Source organism: Balaenoptera physalus (assembly GCF_965194825.1).
Source record: "Balaenoptera physalus genome assembly, chromosome: 20".
NCBI lineage: Eukaryota > Metazoa > Chordata > Mammalia > Artiodactyla > Balaenopteridae > Balaenoptera > Balaenoptera physalus.
Genome location: NC_138901.1, coordinates 57,644,376 through 57,668,618, shown reverse-complemented (window position 1 = coordinate 57,668,618; position 24,243 = coordinate 57,644,376). Strand labels below are relative to the sequence as shown.

At 44.9% G+C, this 24,243-nt stretch overlaps 1 protein-coding gene and 3 long non-coding RNA genes across 8 annotated transcripts in view; 2 read left to right on the top strand and 2 right to left on the bottom strand.

Moving 5' to 3' along the window:
• The window catches only part of LOC309650306, a 394,390-nt gene that overhangs the window by 98,392 nt on the left and 271,755 nt on the right, over positions 1-24,243 (bottom strand). The gene's annotated exons all lie outside the window — the stretch shown is intronic.
• STX8 (syntaxin 8) overlaps positions 1-24,243 on the top strand; it is a 242,079-nt gene that overhangs the window by 194,365 nt on the left and 23,471 nt on the right. The window lies entirely within an intron of this gene.
• On the bottom strand, positions 733-23,923 carry LOC309650300. Its single transcript, XR_014257514.1, has 2 exons — positions 22,691-23,923; positions 733-3,621 (listed from the first exon to the last, which is right to left on the bottom strand). It is a non-coding gene; the product is annotated as an uncharacterized lncRNA (long non-coding RNA).
• LOC309650303 lies at positions 5,541-16,135 on the top strand. Its single transcript, XR_014257517.1, has 2 exons — positions 5,541-15,613; positions 15,952-16,135. It is a non-coding gene; the product is annotated as an uncharacterized lncRNA (long non-coding RNA).

Below are 24,243 nucleotides of genomic sequence, written 5' to 3'. Positions count from 1 at the left end.
TTTACAGGGTTGTAGGTGGGGAGGAGGGAACCAGCAAGAGGTACTGGGGCACCTAGGGACCAGCACTAGTGGAAAACTATGACCCACAGCCACCCACTCCTGTCCCAAAGGAGCAAGGGGAGAAAACTGTGTTCCTGAAGCTTACTGAGTAAGAGCCAGAACCATGGAAGAGCGCAGCAGACAGAGGAGTGTGGCTCTAAGGGGCTACAGCCATTGCCGGAACCGCAGTGCCGAAGCCAGGAGAAGTACGCCAGCCTCTGCCTCCCCGACCTCGGATCCAGCGAGTGCCTCGGTCGGCCAAACCCAACAGGAAGCCAGAAGGCAGGAGAGCCCAGGTGATGTAGCATGTGGAGATGAGCGCCCCCAACCCCCCAATCCAGAGTGCAGAGAAGAGGGGGGAAGGGGATCCAGAGAGGCAAATGGAAAATAACCAGCCTGGTGAGGGAATTTAGACGCATGGTTTTTTGTTCACTTTGTTGGTAGTGGTAAAGATCTTTGTAAGTACAGAATTATATACTGTAGTGACATTGATTATCTAGGACTGTGTCAAATGAGTTGTTTTTAAAAGGTCAACTTTTCCAAATACCTACCTGCAATTTTACTTTTTAACTTTTCAATTTACTTTTTCTTTTGAATATATATTTTAACCACCAATACAACGAACAAGGTGTACTGTTAGAAATTTCACTCTTCTATCTGCTTCACTCCCCGCTTCCCCACATAGGTAACCGCTTTTTGTTTTTGTTTTTTATAAATTTATTTATTTATTTTTGGCTGTGTTGGGTCTTCGTTTCTGTGCGAGGGCTTTCTCTAGTTGTGGCGAGCGGGGGCCACTCTTCATCGCGGTGCGCGGGCCTCTCACTATCGCGGCCTCTCTTGTTGCGGAGCACAGGCTCCAGACGCGCAGGCTCAGTAGTTGTGGCTCACGGGCCTAGTTGCTCCGCGGCATGTGGGATCTTCCCAGACCAGGGCTCGAACCCGTGTCCCCTGCGTTGGCAGGCAGATTCTCAACCACTGCGCCACGAAGGAAGCCCTAGGTAACCACTTTTACCTGCTTCCCATGTCTCCTCCTAGTGTGTCTTTCTGCAGATACAAGCAAATATGAAAAAAAATATATATATATGTAATATCCCTATTCCCCCAATATGTCTAATGTACCTAACGCATACATTGCTTTATTTGTGTATAGGTATATCTGCGGGACAGATTCCCTTATGTGGCAGTTTTGATCAGTTTTGCCACATTGCCCTCTGTGAGGGCTGTGTGGTTCCGTCTTTCCAGCAGGATTTGTACGAGAGCATTTACCCACAGCCTTGCTGAAAGCGTGTGTTTTGGAATTTTGCTCAGCTTTTGGAATTTTGCCAGTCTGATCGATTGGGGGAAAGAAAATTCATTGTGGTAGGTTGAACAACGTGAAATTGCCACTTGTGTAGGTCAGAAATGGTAGTCCATCAGTAATTTCATATGGTTCAACCTAACAGCTTTATTGTGTATTTTTCTTATGAGTGAAACAAATTTTGATATATTTTAACTATGGTTGTATTTCTTTTCTGTTCTCACAGTCTGTTGATGATCTTGGTGCATTTTTCTATTGCTGGTCTGTTTCTTATCAATTTTAAGGAGCCCTTTATGCATTAGGGAAAATAATCTTTTGTGGTAATGAGTTTCAAATATTTTTCCTAATTTGTCTTTTGACTTTGCTTAAACTTTTAGGAACTAAAAGTTTCTAATTTTTATGTAACTAATTATCAATCTTTTATGACATTTATTTTATTTTTTAAATTTTATTTATTTATTTATTTATTTATTTTTGGCTGCTTTGGGTCTTCGTTGCTGCGTGGGCTTTCTCTAGTTGCAGTGAGCGGGGGCTACTCTTCATTGCGGTGCGCGGGCTTCTCAGTGCAGTGGCTTCTCTTGTTGCAGAGCACGGGCTCTAGGTGCGTGGGCTTCAGTAGTTGCGACACGCAGGCTCAGTAGTTGTGGCGCACGGGTGTAGTTGCTCCGCAGCATGTGGGATCTTCCCGGACCAGGGCTCAAACCCGTGTCCCCTGCATTGGCAGGCAGATTCTTAACCACTGCGCCACCAGGGAAGCCCTGACATTTATATTTTGAGTCTTGGTAAGGTTATCTTCACTCCAGTGACATGAAGGAATTCTATGCATTTTTTTCCTAGAAATTTAATGGTTTTGTTTGTTGCATTTAAACTCTTGATCCTCTAGTTTATCCTGTTAAGAGGTATAGGTTTAACTTTTTCTTTTTCCAGATGGCTACTCAGTTGTTTCAAAACCATTTATTTAATAAGTCCGTCCTTAATCCTACTGATTATGGAGGTCATCATGATTATATAGTAACTTGGAAGATTAATTTTAAATCCTAGCAATTTATTTTAACTTTTTGGCTAGAAATATTTTAAGGAATGTCACAGGATTTATATATATCTTATTTTACATGTTGTAAAATTAATGTATGTTTGAAAGAATTAATACATATTTACTGAATAAATAAGATGAACAAAACTTGGAAAATGAAATAACCCTAATTCTATTATTTAGCAATGTTCATATTTTTATATGTATATGATATACAGGTACACATGCACACACACATGGAGTAAAGCTACTAGACAACCATATTGGAAGAATATAGTGGCTTATACAACATAGAACTGTGTTTCTGTTTCATGAAACAGCCCCTGAGTTGAGCAGTCTAGCTTAGAAAGGGAGGTCTCTTCTCCATTGGGTCATTCTTTTTTTGTTTTTGTTTGTGTTTTGTTTTTTAGTCAAGTATATTGAGGCTTAACTTATATTAAAATTAAACATTTTTATGTGACCAGTTCTATGAGTCTTGACAAACATATATAGTTGTGTAACCACCATCACAATCAAAATACCAAATATTCCCACCACTCCGATAGTCCCCTCATCCTTCTCAGTGGTCAGGCCTCCCCCACACCCCACTCCCAATCACTGATCTGAATTCTGTCCCTAGTGGTTTTCCTTTTCATGGGGTCATCCCTGGCCCACTCCCTCTCTGTCTCGTCTCTCCCCTGTGCTGTGTGGGTCCTCGTCCGTGGGGTCAAAGCAAGGTCATGGGCACATCAGGCTACACTTCAGAAGGAGAAAAGAGCATTAACATGCATCACTAATTTCAGGCCTGGAAATGGGACCCATCACTTCTGCTCGTTTCCCATTAGTGAGAATTTAGCTGATGCCCACCTACCTGGGAAATGTACTGTTACTATTGAAGAAAAGGAAAGTGACTTCTGATGGGCTGATCTAGCAGTTGCCCTGCAGCCTGGCCACCCACATGTCCACAGCCATCTGTTGTCCACACAGAGGACACACCCTCCCCCAAGGAGACAACCCCAGACCCCATCCAGTTACCGCATCCAACTCAAAGACCAGGGTTTCTCAAAGGCCAGTGATGGAAAGTCTTCTCCAGTAGGTTCGAGGTGGCTCCCTGTGGTCTTGTGACCTCAAAACTAAAACACAAGCTATTTGTCTCCCCCCCCACTGTCTCCTTCCCAGGATTATAGTTTGTTTCAAAATTGATGGGACTCTCGTTCAGTTTGCCAGGAGCCACATCCAAGTTCCACTTCTGTACATAGTTCTGGCTGATTTTCTTTTTATTCTTTTTTTTTTTTTTTTTTAAATAAATGTACTTGTTTGTTTGTTTATTTTTGGCTGCGTTGGGTCTTCGTTGCTGCACACAGCCTTTCTCTAGTTGCAGCGAGTGGGGGCTACTCTTCGTTGTGGTGTGCGGGTTTCTTATTGCGGTGGCTTCTCTTGTGGAGCACGGGCTGTAGACGCGCAGGATTCAGTAGTTGTGGCTCGCGGGCTGTAGATGCGCAGGATTCAGTAGTTGTGGCACACGGGCTTAGTTGCTCCGCGGCATGTGGGATCTTCCCGGACCAGGGCTCGAACCCGTGTCCCCTGCATTGGCAGGCGGATTCTTAACCACTGCGCCACCAGGGAAGTCCCTGGCTGATCTTCTGACTTCCAACTGGACTCGTACGGTCTTCCCCATTTGAAAAGCAGCTGCTTTGGGGTTACCTGAAATGATAGATTTAGGAGGGAAGGCAGTAAATGTCGTCTCTGCCATGGGGCTCAACCCCTTTCTTTGGCTTCATGGGAAAGAAAGGTTCTGAACACCCCCAGCCTCATCTGCTATTTGAGGTACAGCAGTACTTGGCTTTTCCAACCAGTTTTCTAGACTTTTTCCTTCTGTGTCTGCTCGTAAATTGGCCAGTTCTTGCGTGAGTTCATCCCTTCCTTGTAATGGCTTGCTAAAAGTTAACAAATCAGGTATAAGCATTTATCTCTTTAACTAGTACATGTGTGTTACCTGGAAACATATAAATATGTATTATTACAGCTATTTTAATAGAGAACTGTTATGTAATTCCTACCACCTAATTTTCAGGATTAAGTTGGGTGGGTGTGAATAAATTCCTTAAAAAGCAGGCCTGTAAAATCAAACCTATAAGGGAACGTTGTGAACAGCACAAAAAACAGCATTGCCAGCACTATTGGTGGGGGAAAGGGATATAGAATATTGACAGAGTGGTATAAATGCACTATAAAAATGGGTGAAGACAGAGAAGATACAGTATTTACCAAGTCTTTTTTCTTAGAGATTAGTATTAGAATAGGTCAGATGAGATACAGCAGCATGGAGAATGTAAACATAATAATCCTCAGTCAGAAAAGGCTAATTGAATAGCACAGGGAGATCAGCTTGGTGCTTTGTGACCACCTAGAGGGGTGGGATAGGGAGGGTGGGAGGGAGGGAGATGCAAGAGGGAAGAGATATGGGGACATAGGTATAACTGATTCACTTTGTTATAAAGCAGAAACTAACACACCTTTGTAAAGCAATTATACTCCAATAAAGATGTTTAAAAAATAAAAAGAAAAGAAAAGGCTAACTGATAGCTTTTAAGGAGGGTGACCATTCAGTGCATTAGAAAACATATAAATAGTAAACTTGTTAATAAATATCAAACCTGTCTATTTGAAAAGGCTAATTAAATAGGTAAATGTATGTCAAGTGTAATGGCAAAAAAGAAAAAGCATATCTCCTGAAAGATGCTAGGCAGTTTTGTAGGCACATTCTTTCCAACTTCTCAGGAGAAATAACTTCCACATTAGGTGACCTGTTTAAGAATACGGAAAAGGGCTTCCCTGGTGGCGCAGTGGTTAAGAATCCGCCTGCCAATGCAGGGGACACGGGTTCAAGCCCTGGTCTGGGAAGATCCCACATGCCGCGGAGCAACTAAGCCCGTGTGCCACAACTACTGAGCCTGCACTCTAGAGCCCGTGAGCCACAACTACTGAGCCCGTGTGCTGCAACTACTGAAGCCCTCGTGCCTAGAGCCTGTGCTCCACAACAAGAGAAGCCACCGCAATGAGAAGCCTGTGCACCGCAACAAAGAGTAGCCCCCACTCGCCACAACTAGAGAAAAGCCCGCATACAGCAACGAAGACCCAACACAGCCAAAAATAAAATAAATAAATTTAAAAAAAAAAAAAAAAAAGAATACGGAAAAGAAGGAAAGCTTCCCGTTTCACTTTATGAAGTTAAAATAACTCTGATATCAAAACCCAACAAAGATATCGTATACTCACAATTCCGTTGGTCAGTCTTGCTTATGAATATAATTATCCTAAAAAGAAAAACCCAAAGTAAAACACAAGCAAATTGAATCCAGTTCTCTACTAAGAGAGTGAAGCGACGTGCCCAAGCCAAATTAATCTCAAGAATGCAAAGAGAGGTTAGTATTAGGAAATACATTAACATGATTCATCACATTAATAAATGGAGAAAAGCCATATGATTACCTTAGTAGACTCTAAAAAGACATTTAATAGAATTCAGTGTCTGTTCTCAGATTTTTTAAAAAGCAACTCTTCAAACTATAAATTAAAGGGTACTTCATTATCCTGCTAAATAATAACCATCACACACTAAAGGCTACCATTTTGCTAGAGGATAAAAAGTTAGAAGATCAGGTCAGTGATAAAATCAGAATGTTGCCTCTCATTGCTGATACACATCATTAATTTTGAAGACCTAACCTCTGCAGTATGCAAATTAGTTATAAGGAGAAATTTAAATGACCATCATGTTTGTAAATATTGACAGTCTTCTACGTGGAACATTCAAGAGAATGAACTGGAAAACTAAAAGGAAAGCCAAGCCCTTTGCCCATTATAAAATAAATATGCAAAAGTTATTTTCTCATACAGCACCCATAACCAGTTAGAAAATGTCAGAGAACAGAGAAAAGGTCACATTAACAAAAACTCAACAAGAAGTAGAACCTATGAAGAAAACTATAAAATGTTACTAAGGTTCAACACCTATCTCTAACTAGCTTAAGCAAGAGGGGAGGGGGTATTATAATTCTAATTGGGGGAGGTCACGATTCAAAGGAAGAACTGCAGGAATCAGGTCAGCTCTGAGGCCTTAAGCAGTAGCACACGATTCTCAAAGCTCCCAGGACTCTTTCCGTTAGGACTGCAGGGTTCAGTTTTTCAGAGCGTGCACTGAGCAAGTCTAAACCTCCGGGCTTGCCATTCATAGGCAGTCATCATAGGTTTATTTAGGACAGCAGATGTATGGCATGTTGTCATAGGAAGGAGCACTTGTTTCTAACACACACAAAGCCACCATTCGGATTAGTGATGGGGCTGCATCCCAGCCCTCCATCATCTCTGTCTTGGCTTCATCTTTCCAGCCACAGACCGGCTTCCTCCTCCTGGTGGAGAACATGACCACCAGCAGCCCCACATTCAAGTCCTTCTTGCTCTGTGGAAGGGTTCCTTCCTTAGAACAATGAGGAAAGTCGTGGGGAAAGTTCCTCTTTGATCTAGTCTTGTATCTATCCCCAAAACATGGGTTATTATGTTTGGCTTAGCCTATGGTCCAGAGCGCAGGCAGGCTATTTTCTCTGAAGGGTGTAGAGGTTGGTTGGGGTAACTATTGCTAGGCACAAAAAATTATAGCTACAGACAGAGAAGATTTGAATAAACGTAGGAATAGCTGTAGTCCCAGATCGGTTGGCTTAAATTAAATTGCAGAGATGTAGCTTTTCCCCCTAGTTGATATATAAATTCCACATAATTTGATTCAGAATTCCAAAGGGAGTTTTGGGGCTCCTTGACATCATGATTCTCAAGTTCATCTGGAAAAACAGACATACGTGGTGAGAATAGCTAGGAAAATTCTGCCCAGTGAAAGGGAATCACCTTAATTTATATGTTTTCATCAGTATTATTTTATCATCTATCCTGGGCTTAAAATATGATCCAGTGTTGACACCAAATTTTTAAAGCTTTCTCCCTGAACAGTTTTTATACATTCCAGGGAACTCTGAATTAGGTATCCAGAGATCTAATATATGATAGTCTTAACATCACTCAAATTATTTTGTGTATCCGCTGTGCACGAGATGCTGTGGGGTTTCATTAGACCCAGAAGGCTACTGCTTATTAGACGCACCCATCACTACTAATATTAGTCTTTTCCAACCAAAGAAGGGTATTAGACATTTTAAGTTTTTCATTCTTAAATATGATTCAGGGAATAAGTTTGCCAAAATGAAAAGAGCAGAAAGAAGATGGAAAAGATCCAATATGAAATTACAAGTATACAAAAAAACCTGGGGGTTGGTTGGTGAAGAGCTTTAGCTACTGCACGCTGTTGAGTGGGGTGGTGGATAATGTGGGTTTTAAACAAAGATATTTGTCGAATAGTAATAAGAACCTGCAGTTGGACAAAATTTTCAAAGATGCTGGAGCTGACTTGAGCAGGACAGCATGTACTGATCACCCTAGCCAAAGGAGGGATAAAGAGACGGAGAGGAAACGTCAGTTCACAAAGGGTTTGCCTGGGAAATAAATGCCGGTCAGAAAAACTGACATTTGTGATTTTGTTTTGCATTTACAAACGGTGCTTTCTTGGGAAAGTAAACCCATGATTGAAAAGGAAAGCGGATGTGTAATGCATGAAAATGCCTTTGTAAATACATGTCAGGCCTCATTTCTTCGGCTTTTGAAACAATTGGGGACTTTTCAACTCTGGAAATTTGTAAAAAAATAGGCAGGATAAATGTTTATCTTCTGTGATTTATGTTCATGCCATGCCTGGGTTCAAAGTTCTCAACTAGATAACCACTTCAGGGTCTCTTCATCTCCAAGTGATGGCAAAGTTAATTGATGGAGGCAAACCTGAGCTTAAAAGTAAAGGAGTTTACATTACATTCAGGGTAACAAAGAACTTGAAAGGAGGGCTTCTAGAAAGAGAAGTAACCCTGCTCCACTGACTGGAAGCAGAAGTAGTGTAATCAGTGTTAAATAGCGTTAAGAATGAATACAGAAAGGGGCAGTCCCCCTCCTCCTCCCAAACCCTGGGGGGTTTCGCAGCTAGAACTCAGTTCCTCAGTTGTAAAGGAAGGGCAGATATGGTAAGATTCCCCATTTCTGTAGAGCATATGTTTGGAATTAATCATGTAACCACATTTGCCCCAGCTCAAGTTGGAGATGGGGAAAATGTGGACAATCCTGGTGAGATCTCTGAATCCAGGAGAAAAGGTCACGGGGCCTGTTCTCAAATGCACATCGGAGAAAGCTCTTCCCGGCCACCAGGCCACCTGAAGTCCCAGAGCAGATGTGAACGCAAGGTGGCCTCAGACAGTGAACGCCCAGGCCCAAGGGAAGTGACTTTCTTCAGCTAACGGGGAGCGAATGAAAGTAAGAGAGAGCTCGCAAAACACCGACCAGAGAAAAACCAGGTGGGGAGGTGAGCCCATCTGGCTAATTGGTCACAGGCTGTAAATTCCCGGCAAGCATGCTGCTTTTAAGCCGCATCTGCCCTCGCTCCTGAGAAGGACCGGGACCTGCAGAGGAGGGGCAGAGGGATGTTTGCAGGGATGGATGCCATTGAGGCTTGGGGGGCTTTTTGGTTTTTTAAAGTTGATCAACAGAAGTATGTCTGCTCACAGGGAGGTACTTATAGAAGGAAAAAATGGCAGGAGTGGGGTGGGGTGAGGGAGATGTCGGAAAGGCACTTAGGGAAAGCTGGGCCCGTTGCTCCACCCGCCTTTCCATGGCCAGATACTCTCCTGCGACCGTGGGTTCCAGGGCTGGCCCAGGGCCAAGGACAGAGCAGGAAGCTCGTCTCCTGCATCCGGCCGGTCCCCCCGGTGCCCACACCCCTCCACTCACCCACAGGCGCTCCTCTGTCAGCCGTTTCAGCCTGAGCTGTCCACCCTCTTCTGCTCTAGAGCGCAGGACTCCTGAGTTCATTCACGCTCAGATTGTGGGGGCAGAAAGTGTCTTCCTGGTTCACATGGGAGCAGAGTGAGAGAATGACCGTGACATAAACAACAACCCTCCGGTGGTGGGGTTTCGTGCACCCTGACCCGTGCCGAGAAGAAAGCTGGGAGCAGAAAGGACTCTTTTTACGCATCAGCCTGTCCACAGCCGGGTGACCTGGCCTTGTCAGGGACATGCAGGTAGCTTTGTCGATAGAGATGCTGCTTAACGTACACTGGGGTCCTAAATCGTCCTTCCTTCGGAAGGTGTCTCTGATCACCTCCCTGCTAGTAAGCACGGCTCTGAGTACCTTGCCTGGCACTGGAACCCTTGCTCTGCGGGGCTGAGAAGTCACGTGTGCTGAAATTGGAAGGGTTTTCCTCTCTCGCACACATACCAACCAAGGAGGATGTCGCAAGCCTCTTCCATTGCCTCCTTTAGTCCCGTTTATAGCTCTAAGCTTGCTTGGCATTTTAAGCAGCTGAAGAATCCCTCCATTAAACTGGCGTGGCAGGCAGGGTGGCAGGAATGAGATTCTGGTGCTCAGTTCTGCTGGTGAATTTCTCTATTTACAAGTGTATTGGAAGCAGTATTCACTTTGCCCCCCTTACGTCCAGGTATATACTGTCAGGATGTATGAAAAATGATACAAGGTTTGGACATCTCTGAATCAAGTGTAGAATTCTGGTTAAGTGAGGCACCCATAACTGAAGGAGAGCTGGCGCTTATGGAGACTCACTGTGTACTGGGCACCGGCTGCGTGCTTCCCAAGTGTTCTGTCATGAAACCCTCACACCTACCCTATGCGACAGATACTGTTATTATCCCCCACTGACAAGCTAGGACAACTAGAAAATTCATTGAGTGCTTAACAACTTGTGTACTTTTCTGTATATGTGTTACACTTCAGCAAAATTTGTGTTTAAAGAAATGAGGCCATTTCAGCCCAGAGAAGTGAAGTAACTTGCCCAAGGTCACCTAACTGGTGTTAGCAGAAGGCAGGGTTCAGCCCCCACATCTCACTCGGGAGTCCACTCAGCCCCTACCCTCCAGCACCCTTCACATTTCATCGTAGATGGTAATCATGCCACATGGTAAATAGTTCACACAAATAACTGGTATTCTGCCTGCTCTTACACAGCTAATCTTTCTTTTTTTTTCCCACAATTAATTTATTTTATTTTTTACTTATTGCCTTCCCCAAGCATACGCTCTTTTCCATAGTTACAGTCACAGTGAACCTAACCATTTTGGAACTTTCCACTCCCTTTTTGGATGAGGTTGTGAAGTAAGTCTCCTTTGGTTCTTAGAGACCACCATGCCCCTGGTCCTGTATACTTATTAACATCAGCACTTTTTGGAAGCCAGAGGTGCCTCCCTGAGGGCTGGTTTCTTTCCAGGCAATATTTTTTTTTCCCTAAACTCTTCAGATTTGCCCCACTCAAAGTAGACTTTTCTCTGGGAAGGAGCTGGGCTGGTCTTAAAGAAGCAGGACCTACCACCACTCACCCATCTACTCCAGCTCTCTCCACTCCTCCTGGGAACATCCTCCTCAGAATCCTCTTATCTCCATCACAAAACCCCTCTCCTTCCTTCACTCTGGCGTGGGTGGGATGGGGGTTTGCCCCAGATGAGGGGAAAGAGAGGCTAACACAGTTTAGCCCCGTAATCCACGCATCTTATTTGGTTGCTTTCCTCAGTCCCCCAAAGACAGCTAATCCTTCATTTTGTCATTTCTTCGTTATCTAAGAAATGTCTCTTCTTTCAAGGGGTTCAGAGTCTAGTAGGGGCAGACAGACTTTAAAAACAAAAAAAATTAACTCAATAAAATGTTACGGGTTCTAAGATGAAATCTCTTTAGGTAGGGGGCACATCAAGGGAGGAAGTGGCCAGGGTAGATGAGCAAGACCTCACAGAAGAGGTAACTCTTGCGTGTTGAAAGGTGAATAAGTGCTGGCCGAGGGCCAGGGCGTGGCAAGGTCAAGGCTCCCTGTATCAGTCTGCTTGGGCTGCCATAACAAAACACCACAGACCGGGTGGCTTAGACAACAAAAATGTATTGTCTCATGGTTCTGGAGACAGGAAGTCCAAGGTCAAGGTGCCAGCAGAGTTGGTGTCTGGTGAGGGCTCTCTTCTAGAGTTGCAGACAGCTGCCTTCCTGCTGTATATTCACGTGGCCTGTCCTCTGTGAGCGAGCAGGGAGAGAGAGAGCAAAGTCCTCTTCTTCTAAGGACGTCAGCCCTATGAGATTAGGGCCCCACCCTATGACCTCATTTAACCCTAATTATCTTCTTAATTTGGCCCGATCTCCAAATATGGTCACATTGGGGGTTAGGGTTTCAACATGTCAACAAGGGTGGGTGACACAATTCAGTCCATAACACCACTACCCACACATTCCCTGGCCCCCCAGTTCCCCCTGAGCCCTCCTCACTGAGGTACCCCACATTCCCTCTATCCGTGCCTTTTAGGAGTCCTTTCCCATGCATCCTGCCTGCCCCAAGAAGTCTTTAAGGAGCAGTGCAGTGTTTCCAGTCTGCTCCTTGACGTCTGTTCTAAAGAGCATGAAACTGCCAAAACTCTTATTTACAAAACATTGACCTTCAAATGTTCCACCACCATCTGACCAGGATGGAGAAGCAGCAGTTGCCCTTCCACCCAGTAGTCCTCTCTTTCAGGGATTCTATTCTATCTCTGGCTCTCCTGAGCCACAGGGCCCAGCAGAGAGTTTGCACGTAGCACAAAAGTGAGCTCTCCTCCCCTTTCTCCTGTCACACCCCTAGGCCCTCCAGTTGGAGTTCTGGGCCCTTGTTTCTTGTGATATGTCAGCCCCTCACTCACAGTTCTTTGCTGGCCCTGGGGTCAGGTCAGTGAGACATAGTGGCCAATAGCGTGCTGCACTAGGTGTCAGAAGACCAAACCCTGGTCCACCTTGGCCACCTGATCTTCGTCACCTGCTTCACCTGTCAGAGAAAAGACTTGCAACAAGAGGCTGTGACAAATTAAAGAGTTAAACATGACATCCTGGAGTGACCGCAAAGCTCAAAATGGATAATATAGGTGAAGTAGAAAGTGCAGTATTCATTTCAAAATAATCCTAATGTTTTATTTTTATAAGAACATTTTTGGGGTGGATTGTCGGAGCTTCTCACGTCTCCTGTCTCACTGCAGTTATATCGCAGGCTGCTGAGAATTCTCCGAAGCTGCCTCAGAAACCTAAGCCATCCTTCTCCCATGCCCAGGTTTTCATGCTCTCGTTTTTTACAAGAGTCCCTATAATTCCAGGCCTCCTATGAAGGCTTCCTACGCTGAGTAGAGAGTAGTAGACGCCTTCCCTGGGAGACAGTGCAACGTGGTGGTTACGGGTGAGAGTTCTGTGGTCTCTTCCTGGGTTTGACCTCAGCTCTGGGACCTTAGGTATTCCTGTATTCAGTTTCCTACCTGGAAACCGAGGATATTAATGATATCCTAATACTGGGAGATTTGTGGGGAATTAGATGAGTTAAACGTGTAGCCCTTGGAACAAGGCTTGTCATGTAGCAGGTGCTGACTGTTCCTTGTTATTTCCCCCCTTCTGTCCGCTAGACATGAAGGCCTGTGGCTACTGTCCCCCAGCGGTTATTTAGGGATTTGACTCAATCCGATAATGTTGGGGAATTGAATATAAGTTTTCTTAACCCACCAGTACCCAGAATGAAAGCTATCAGACGTTCATGTTTGATTCCATTCTGTGTCGGATTACTTTCATCTGTCTTGAAAATAGTCTCCAAAGAGTCAGCTTGCTGGCCAAGGGTAAGGCCGTGTGCTTGGGGAGAGGGTCGGGGTGGGGGGGGGGGTGTGTGACCTTTGAATACCTAGCGGTGTCCGAGGATTTGGGGCACAGGAACTGAGGAGAGAATTCTGAAAAAAAAAAAAAAAAAAGCCTGAGGATGGCCAGCGAGGGGAAGCTTTGCTGGCTCAGAAGGAAATTCTGCCTTTTCCAGACCAGCCTGGGGTAGTTAAGCGCAATGATTTTGCAAGCCCTGGTCAGCTGAAGCCAGCAGTGAGAACTGCGCTCCCAAGGGATTCAGTGGCCAAGTTAAGAAGGGGGGTTCTTTTTGGCTGGGGGTGGGAGGAGGAAACTTCTTCCTGTAGGCCTCAGAATAAAGCACGAAGACCTTAGCCCTTCGCAGGTAGCTCGAGAAACCTCTGAGTGCCTTCTCTTTATTGCGTCTGCTATATGATTATCTTTCTGAAGTCTGTGTTGTGTTATGAAAGAGACAAGTTGAATAAACAGATTCTATTTTCGTCCGGAGCCATGGCTTGGGCAAGCGTTCTGAAATCTCTAAACCAGGATCCATCTCTGTCTTGCGTGCCTGTTAGTCTCTCTTCCGCCACACGGTGGTGACACACCTAAGCCACGGGGCAGGTCTCAAAGCCAGTTAACACGGAAGCCCCAGCACTGGGCACCAAGGGTGAGAGAGTGTCACTGACTTTCAAGATGCTTTTGCTCTCACCCTTGTAAGATTCATGTTCAGTGCCCGTTTATTTGTCTGATGTTTTCCTTTGACCACGTAGAGGAATTGCCCAGTGGGCAGGGGCAGCCTCTATCCCCCGCTGGCCTGGGCATGGAGCTCCTGGATTCACACTGCCTCTGCCCCCAACTCTAAGGCCCGTTCCCGGATTCTGGTTCTGGTCTGCTTAGCTGGCAGCACCCAGCCCTCAGGAACACGTAGACATGTGAGAAAAACAACCCTGCTTCCCCTGAGTTCAGCTAAGGCAAGGCTGGAGGATTTCAAAAAGAACTTTTCCTTGGAAACAACAGCATAATATACACAGCAGCTTAAAGAGGTGGATAAGTTCACAGAGATTGGCCTGCAGACCAAGACTTGGGGATAAAAGAGCCAAAGAGTGAGCAGTTAAGACCGGCTGGCAAGGCTTGCAGACAATCCAAAGCCTAATTTCTTCCCCACCTTGGAATCTAAGAATCTTGTAGAGCAAACTCCAACAAAAGATAGCCCAACTTCTATCCCAGGATAGATTTTATGTATAATTTGTAACCTCTGTTCCAAAGAAGATGTGGAGTGGCTTACAATAAAATGGTGTACGCGGCTGTGTAAAATCTCAAAGCTGCTAAAGAAGAAATTAAAAATGTTCAAATGTAGACGAGAATATAAATAGAATATATCAGATTGATAAACAAAGACCATGTTTGAGCCTCAAATTTAGCACCAAGACTAGAATCCGGGGAAACCAACACAAAAAGGGAGACAGGATGTGTGACACACGGACGCCATCTAATAGAAAAGAAACTGACTTTTTCCAAGAAAGGCAAGCTTGCTCCTGGTACGGAATCTTTACCACAGTAACCAGAGCACGTAATTCAACAGTGATTTTATAGGACACACAGCAACTCTTCCATTCGGTTGATAGCTTAGATCTGACGAAATCCTCACATCTTCCTGGAATTTGTTTCCATGCCCACCACACGGTGCAGCATCTCCTTCTTGAGATCTCAGGTGAGGTGGGGGAACCCCCCAGACCTCCCCAGCAGAGGACCCTCGAGAGGGATGCCCGGGAAGAGTTAGCACAGCCTGACAAGAAGGGTACGTGTTCTGGACTGTTTCCCATCTCCCCTTTCCCAAATGGGAGCTTTTGGTAGATGGTCAAGGTGTTGACCTACCAGTATATGTTGGACGTATGGGAGGTGATTAATTACAAGTCACAGTATGGAGAACTGTGTATGGCCTAGACTGAGAAGATGCCCATCAACCAGAAGTCCAGGACTCGCAGAGCAGAGCTTCCGTGACTGCTCCTCTGTGCACGGTAGCAAGGCGTGATTTGAGATTTTTCTCCCTCTGGGAAGGAAGTGAATGCAGGTTGGGTTGCACTTGGGAGGCTTGTATTGTGATGTGCGTGGTGTTAGATTATTGTGATTTTATAGGTGTATGTGGATCTGTGTGCACAGGCACACGCGGTGGTTGAGGAGCCCAGGGGAGGCTGTCACGGACCTGTGTTTCTCTTCTCTCTCTCGCCCCCAGTACCTGCTTATTCCATGTGGTGCAGATGCAGGTGACACTCATCCCCGTTGCATCCACACCTGTCCTTGATCCCCGTGCCAGGCCACAGTGGTAGGCATTTAACACAGACTCCGGCCTGGCGATGAGTCAAAATAACACCTAAGCGTAGTTTACGAAGACAAATAGTGGTACAGGGTGCATTTCACAGCAGGAAAGGAGACCACCCATTGCCCGCCCTGCTGGCCTTCCCACTCTTCCGAGAAAAGTACTTTCAGCTCTCTCACTTGTTTCTTCTGGGTTTTACTTTCTTATTTCTTTTTTTTTTTAATAAATTTATTTATGTATTTATTTTTGGCTGTGTTGGGTCTTCATTACTGCACCCGGACTTTCTCTAGTTGTGGTGAGCGGGGGCTACTCTTCGTTGCAGCGCGCGGGCTTCTCATTGTGGTGGCTTCTCTTGTTGCGGAGCACAGGCGCCAGGCACAGGGGCTTCAGTAGTTGTGGCACACAGGCTCAGTAGTTGTGGCTCACGGGCCTAGTTGCTCCGCGGCATGTGGGATCTTCCCGGACCAGGGCTCGAACCCGTGTCCCCTGCATTGGCAGGTGGATTCTTAACCACTGCGCCATCAGGGAAGTCCCTACCATCTTATTTCTAAATAATGTGCTTATACTAATATGACTTGATTTGATTGCAGTTTTGGGTGTTATCTGTTAACTTCCTACTGTGGAAGACCTTGCACTTACGCTTTCCCTCTATGCTACCAATAGAGTTAAATCACAATTGTTAAATCGTTACTCAGCATTTTCATTTTTTTTTTTTTAAACAACAGCTATTTATTTTACTTATTTATTTATTTTATTTTAAAATTTACTTATTTATTTATTTATTTTTGGCTGTGTTGGGTCTTCATTTCTGTGCAAGGGCTTTCTCTAGTTGTGGCAAGCGGGGGCCACTCATCATCGCGGTGTGCGGACTTCTCACTATCGCGGCCTCTCTTGTTGCGGAGCACAGGCTCCAGACGTGCAGGCTCAGTAGTTGTGGCTCACGGGCCTGGTTGCTCCGTGGCACGTGGGATCTTCCCAGACCAGGGCTCGAACCCGTGTCCCCTGCATTAGCAGGCAGGTTCTCGACCACTGCGCCACCAGGGAAGCCCAGCATTTTCATTTTGACTATATCAGTATTTTTAGCTGAGCCATGTAGCTTACTAGAATCAGATTTCCTTTCTTACACAGTATTTTGTTCTTCCTATACTTACTGTTGTTTTTTTCCCTTTGCTTATCATAATTCTTGCCCTAACTTACTTCAGAGCTAAGAAATTCCTGTGGATATGGTGAAAAGCACATCAAATGACCTGTCTTTTTAATGTTTTCCTTGGGGGTCAGCCCTCCTGAAGTCCTCCTGGAGCTGAAAAATATCTTTATTCTACTCCTTGCAGCTGAGTGATTGACTGCATATATAGAATTTTAGGTTGGAAACAATTTGTGATCAGAATTTTGAAGGCATTTTTCATCGTCTTCTAGCTTTCCTTGTTGATATTGAGAAGTCCAGTGCCATTTTGATTCCTGAACTTTTTTATATGTCCTGCTTTGCTTTTGAGAGCTTCCCTTTAGCTTCAGTAGTCTAAATTTCACAAAGAGAAACCGTCTAGTAACTTCTCCCCTCACCCTACACTATTGTGTTGGGTACTTCTTAGACCCTTCAGTCTGGAATTCATTTCCTTCAGTTCTGGGCATTTTTCCTTACATTAAAGCTTTGATAATTACCCCCTCTGTTTTCTCTCTTCTTTTGTTATGGTACATTCCTTAGTTGGAAATTGGGCTTTCTGGTTTAGTCCTCTCGCTTCCTTACTATTTTCTCTCCTGTTTTTCCTCTCTTTGTCTTTTTGTTCATTTGGGGGACATTTCTTCAGTTGCATCCTCAAATCCTCCCATTGAATTTCATTATTGCTGCTGTCTTATTTTTAAACTCTCAAGTTTTCTGATTTTTAAAAGTTATTCTGGGGACTTCTCTGGTGGCGCAGTGGTTAAGAATCCGCCTGCCAGTGCAGGGGACATGGGTTCCAGCCCTGGTCCGGGAAGATCCCACATGCTGCAGAGCAACTAAGCCCGTGCGCCACAACTACTGAGCCCATGTGCCACAACTACTGAAACCTGCACACCTAGAGCCCGTGCTCCACAGCAAGAGAAGCCACCTCAATGAGAAGCCCCTGCTCGCCGCAACTAGAGAAAGCCAGTGCACAGCAACGAAGACCCAATGCACCCAAAAATAAATTTAAAAAAAATTATTCTATTCTAGTTTTATAGATACAAAACATTTTATATCTCTGAGCATATTAGTGTTTCTTTGACGTTTTCTTCTGTTGTTTACATTGTATCTTTTTGCTGAATTCTTTTTTCTGTTTTTTTTTTTTTTTGTATGTGGGGGGGTATGATGGGGGGTTTTCTTCTTTTTGGTCAAATATCCAGTGATGCTTGGCTACCCATTAATTTTTTAAGAATGAAGTACTAAGGAGACATCTGAAAGTTTTATACGCATGGGTAGGATGTGTTGAGTTGTAGGTTTCACAAGCGATTATCAGACAGGAAGGACCTAGTCATTTTATTGGGGGCCCCAAATGCTAGTGTCTGTAGGTCTTTTCTCTTTGATTAGTCCCTTTCTGCTGAGAAGGGGTCCTGTGGTCTCCTGCCTGGAGAATAGAGGCTTAGCTGCTAGCATCTGGGAGCCTAATGCAGGGAGGGGGCAGCAAACTCACCATCCCATGTGAAAATGTGTATTTAATCTCCTGTTTTCAGCCTCTCGCCTTATCCCTTCCTAATTCTGCACCTGTTGCCCCACGTTCAGAACTCCTCTGGTCCCATTCCTCCACTGACCCTCTTTCCTGAGAGGACAGTGCACAGGTAGCGTGGCTGGTTGTGTGGGGCGATGGAGGAGGCCTGAGGTGTAATCGGTCCTCATGTAGTCTTTAAGCAGTCCCCCTGTTTTTGGCTCTGCCTTCAGAAGTACCTAGTGCCTCCCATCCCTGAGCCTCGCCAGGGATCTGGCCCAACAGCCAAAGCCCTCTTGGATGTCCCCCCCACCCCCAACTTGTTTGTTTCAGCACCTACTCTCACTCATCCATCATTTACCCATGTGCTTTCTGTCTTCCAACACTGTATTGATACGTCTGTTTGGATATCATTTTCTCCCCTATTCTTTTGGGTTATGGGTTTATACCATTTGTCCCCTCGAGGTGGAGTCGGGGAAGGGACAGAGGTAACCACGGGTGTTTGATTTGCTGTGTTTAACGGAACCAGCACGTCACATAATCGCGCCCTGCAGTCTTCAATACAGCCCTGAGGTCGGTAGTGTTATTCCCATAAGGGCAGATAGGGAACCAGGACCCCCCCAGAGGTGAAGGCCCTTTGTCAAGGTCACTTAGCTAATCAGTAGCCGAGCAGAGATTTCAACCCAGGTGTGCCTCTGAAACTCACACTCCTCCGCCCGCATCACACTTCTGATTCTCCAGGATTGCTCCGGGATTCCTTCTTAACACACTGAATGATATTCATCAGGACTGCATACCGCGCACAATCCCAAGGGACAATGTAGTTCGGCTAACGGGGCTTTTCTTTTTTCTCCTTCCCTTTGTTCCCCGAAGCAATTATTTCTTTATTTCATTTAAAGACTCGGCCTCCGCAGCTGCTGCGGACAGCTTAGAGTTGTCTGAAGGTTGAAGACAAGAACCAAGCCGTGAGCTTACGAGCCATCAAACTTGAAAGATGTATTGAGGTGAAATACCGCTGCAAAGCCTCCCCACCAAACCTTTTTTTTTTTTTTAAGTGCTTTTTTTTTTTCTTTCCAAAATGAAAAAGAACCATTTGTACTATATACATGCATAAAAAACCCCTCCAGCTCACACACATAAAAATCTTCAGCTCTGGCGCTGTTCAAGACAAGATTTTTTTGGTAACTGCCTACCCCACCCCAATAGAGCAGACAGTATAGTCTTCCGAAGCCAAAATAATTGCGTGTCGTACACTGATATTTAGAGTCAAAGATCAGTATATGTGTGTGGGCCCAAACACCCCTTCCTTCTCTCCTTCGGAGAAGAATCCTGTGCTAACGGTTAAATAACTTTGTTTTCATACCGAATATTTAAGTTGCAAATGTAAGCCCACACGGGCAGAGGTTTGAAATCAAGACAGCTGAACTGCCAAGGTTACTTTTGGAGTTCAAGTTCAACCGTTTGGATGAAACGTAAACTAACTTCACGGGGAAGCATTCAAGTGGAGTTTTTCATCCCATGTATGATCTCGCCCTATTGATTTATTTATTTTTTCTTCCAAGCCTTCCTGGGTCTGGCATTTCCCTTGGCATCCTCAAAGAGGTCTGTATAGTTACTGGGCAGTGTGAAGCACGGTAATGCGGGGATTACAGAAGAAGTTCGTTGCAACTTTTCACTATTGAGCACATTAGTCACTTTTGAAGGGAAAATGTGAAGGTATTGTTTGTGTTTAAAGTGTTTGTTTTTCTAAGCACAAATGCCTTAGCAACTGTACGTGAAGACAGGTTTATTTCGGCAGAATTTGTAGTAAACAAGGATGTTCGTTTATGACCAGGCGATGGTAGGTGGAATGGTCTCATTTGCAATTCGCCGGCATGATATAACCAGGCCACGACCTTTCTGAGAGACGGTTTGCCACTGTGTGTTTCCCTAAGGTGATTCCTGCTGCAGAGTGCCAGAGGTACACCGGTAGGCGTCCTAGCTCTGCCTCGTATAGGGACAGGCGGGCACCCTGTGGTCCAGAGTGCTTTGGGCTGAACCTTGGGTCCTGGAGGCAGGCCTTTGAGAAATGGCCCATCAGGGTAGATCAGGAGCCTCAGGAAGCAGCCCGGGCCCGGGGAGACCGAGATGTCCCTGATATCCCCCTTTGAATCGTGACTTTGGTGTCTCCTATTTCTGGTTGTTTTATGTCCATCCAGAGTCAAGTTTGGCAACTTATCAGCAACCAGAGAGATGTTTCTGTTGACCAGATGTTGCCTGAGGCGCTCATTAAAAATGCAGATTTCTGAGTCCAACCCCAGGCTTTCCTGAACCTGGCTGGCTGTCCGGATCCTGGGGCCTGGGAACCTGCTTATCCCTCCCAGCTCCAACGACCTCCACCCCGGTTCTTAGGCAAATCCTATTATCCAGGGCCATATTTTCCAGTTTTCCTTGATGATAAGGGTCACATGATGCTCTTACTAAAAATACAAATTCCTGGGCCCCATCCCGGAACCACTGAATCAGGATCGCCAGGGGGGGTGGGGCCTGGGAAGCAGGGAGAGCGGAACCTAGTATTCCAGAAAACTTCAAATCCTGGGGCCAAAGTTGCCTGCTGGAAACCATCAGAGGGAAGAAACCAAGCCCCATCCGTGCCTTTGAAAGACTCTGCATCTGTTAATTAAAACATAAAACCAGCACGGGGAATTCCCTGGCGGTCCAGTGGTTAGGACTCGGTACTTTCATTGCCAGGTCTGGGTTCAGTCCCTGGTTGGGAAACTAAGACCCTGCAAGGCACGCAGTGCAGAAAAAAAAAAAAAAAAAAAATTCAAAACAAAACCAGCGAAAGACTGAGGACGACCCAGGGTCTTTGGGCCCCAGGCAAGTCACATCAGAAATGTTCATAAGTTACTTTTACCTGTCCCATTTCTAAGAACTTCTGAAGCTTTCTAATTCTGCTAAGTTGAAGTCAGGGTCTAAAATCAGTCCTTACTCTCCTGGTTAAAAGATTAGGGGCAACTTTAAATTTATTTTCTTTTCACTAATTATTTCAAAAAGTACGTTTCGTTTGCCATGATTCTTCAAAAGCAAGCATCGCTTTTTATGCTTTTAAAGGAAAAAAATTTTTCTATACCTGTCGTCTCTCGTATCTTCTGATGTCTTCAACTTCATCAATATGTAAACCGTGAGCTTCTAAGTTTATTTTCTTTAGCTAATACTATCACAGTTAACCTTTTTTGTGTGTGTGAGGCCTCTGACATGTGGTTGATTATTAATTTGAAGATTTATGGGTGGCAAAATGCTGATTTTTCTTTTAAAAAAATGTAAAACTGAGAGACAAAACACAGAATTGTATATACCTGAAAAGAGATGTCCAGATCTCCTGTATCCTGCCGAGGAAATTTCATTGGATAAATGGGTTACTATTAGTTGATGGAAAAACTAAGTTAACTGGAATCCCCAGTTCACCAATCGTGCCAGTTAACTGAGGTATTAGTGTCCTGTTTAAACTCTCAGAGCTATTAAATTAAATGGTCATGACACGAAACCTCAGAAAAGTCTTATTGTTGTCTAGAAAGATTGTGTACAGGTGTTACTAGCCTGCTTTAGAATAAAAAAGGCTTCAGTATTCTCAAAAATCATTTCCTCTCCTGAGGAAATGCACCATAGTAAAATAGCCTTCTCCAGTGCGGTAATTGCTGGCTTTCCGCTTCAAAAGAAAAATCCTTGAATGCTATTCAGGTTACAGTTTCCATCAGACTTTGCTGAATAGATGATAATAATTTTGTGTTGGATTAATAAAATAATTCCAGAAAATAAAAGGAACCGTAACCCCTACAGACAGAAGTTGTGGGAAACATCTAGTTGCTTAAGAACATCGTTTTTAATTTTAAAAGATGAGTACAGTTGAAGCTTAGGAAGTGAAAAGCGTATATTCTATCCATTGTAAAAGCTCTACATTTGAAGCTGGTCTGGTGAATACTTTTCTTGCGTTTACACTTTAACACCATGAAATGAAAACTCTGAGAATTTTGTTTCAAACACAGAAGGTTGACTATTGATCGAAAGGAAAAAACCTCCATTTAAGAAAAGTCATTTCTCATTATCCACAACTTCTTGTCAGAGTAAAAGATATTATTTGATGGCAGCGGGTTTAGACGTTACTACAGGCAGTCATGTGAGCTTCATAAAATACATTTTCTCAGATGCTTATCACCTGGGGTCACGTTCCATTTGGGGGTCTAACTGTGCACCCCTTTTTCCCTATTGAGGATACCTGTCTGATTTCCTGGACTACCTTATCCCCTGACACCCCTAACTAGTTTCTACATCAAGCACCTAAGCTCTCTTGCTTCAGCCTGTGCTGATTGGTGTCTTAGACATCCCTTATAGTACATGCAGTTCTTTATTTGGGTAAAGAAAGACAAATTCATCTCCATAAAGCTACTTTCTCATTTCATGTATTCGAATTTGCAAATTCAGCTCTTGCCCGGCTATTTCCTCTCCGAATCTCTCGTTTACCTGGGTAGGCTGCCACAGGTGAGCCAGGGGATCTCAGCTCTGCTCTTCTTGGCCAGAGAAGTTGGCCAGAGGCATGTGGAATAGAGAAAACAGCTTTCCTCTGGCTGACCTTTCTTCCTGTTTTTTTTTTTTTTTTAATAAATTTATTTTATTTTTGGCTGCATTGGGTCTTCGTTGCTGCACACGGGCTTTCTCTAGTTGTGGCGAGCGGGGGCTACTCTTTGTTGCAGTGCACGGGCTTCTCATTGCGGTGGCTTCTCTTGTTGCGGAGCACGGGCTCTAGGCACGCAGGCTTCAGTATTTGTGGCGCGCAGGCTTAGTTGCTCCGTGGCATGTGGGATCTTCCCGGACCAGGGTTCGAACCCGTGTCCCCTGCATTGGCAGGTGGATTCTTAACCACTGCGCCACTGGGTAAGCCCTCGGCTGACCTTTCTTCACACTCTGATCAACAGCTAAGTCTAAGGATCAGGGAAATGTGGTGGATCGTTATGTTAATAAAACAGACACCTGGAGACACTTTCATTAATTTAAAAAAAGGATAGCTTCCAGTTACATGCTTTTCTGTTGAAAACTTTCTTACCAGGCTTTAAAACAATGTAATGTTTGAAGGAATGTAATGGAATGAATGTGTGTAGCCTAGGATGTCAAAGAGGAGGAATTATAGTGAGAAAATATCATCAAGTACCAACCGAAATATTCTTAAATGTACAAAAACGTACAATAAATGTCTGGGAGTCTTGGGGTAGAGGGGAGAAAAGGGGGAAGCAGCATGGGGCTTAGTTTCTGATGCGAGTGTGGGCGGGACCCCACAGAGGGCTTTGCCAGGGGAAGGGGGTGGAGCTCTACCAGCCATCTCTGCTAGACCCATACCTGAGCCTTTTTTACCACTGTTACAATCGCTCCAACAGACTGTATCTGCTTCATATTTGCGATCCTTAAAGTAGATTGTCGGTCTGCCTCCAAACCCCCCACCAAAATAGGAAATTTTCCCCAATGACTGGCGAGTCCAACAGACAAGTTTTGTCTAATCCCAGTGGAAGAAAAGCAAATATTATGCTGTCAAAACTTGCTTGAAATAATAGCCAAGATGTCCAGAACCAGGCTCGTGATCTTCTCCAGCCCCGCTCTTCTTTCTCTCTTTTCTAATTTGATGAGCAAGACCACCAAGTGCTCAGTTTTTCCAGCCAAATCCTCAGGAGTCGTTCCTGGCTCTTCCCTCCCGCCCCCCTGCATCCAGTCTGATGCCCGTCCCTGTCGATTCTGCCTCCTGAGTGTCTGCGGAAAAGCCAGGCACGGTTCCTGCAGCTGCCTCCCATCCTCTGGATCCCTCCTGTTGCCTCCTGACCCATCTCCCTGTCTCCCTCCCAACCCACCCTCCACACTGAAGCCAGGGCGCGCTTTGGAAAAATGTGAATTTGCTTTTACCAACTCTTCCGCTTCACCACCACTTCTCTCCAAGGAAACCTTTCGGAGACTCTCCGTTGCCCGGATTCCTTGTGACGACACTCAGGGCCCTCTGTGACCTAATCTTTCCTCATCTCCTGCACATGCGTGAGCGCACACACACACACACACAGCTCTGCAACAGCAAATGTCGGGTGATGATTGTTTGTGCCTCCACACTGATTGCCTTAGACATAGTTCATTTCTTCCCCTCTCTCT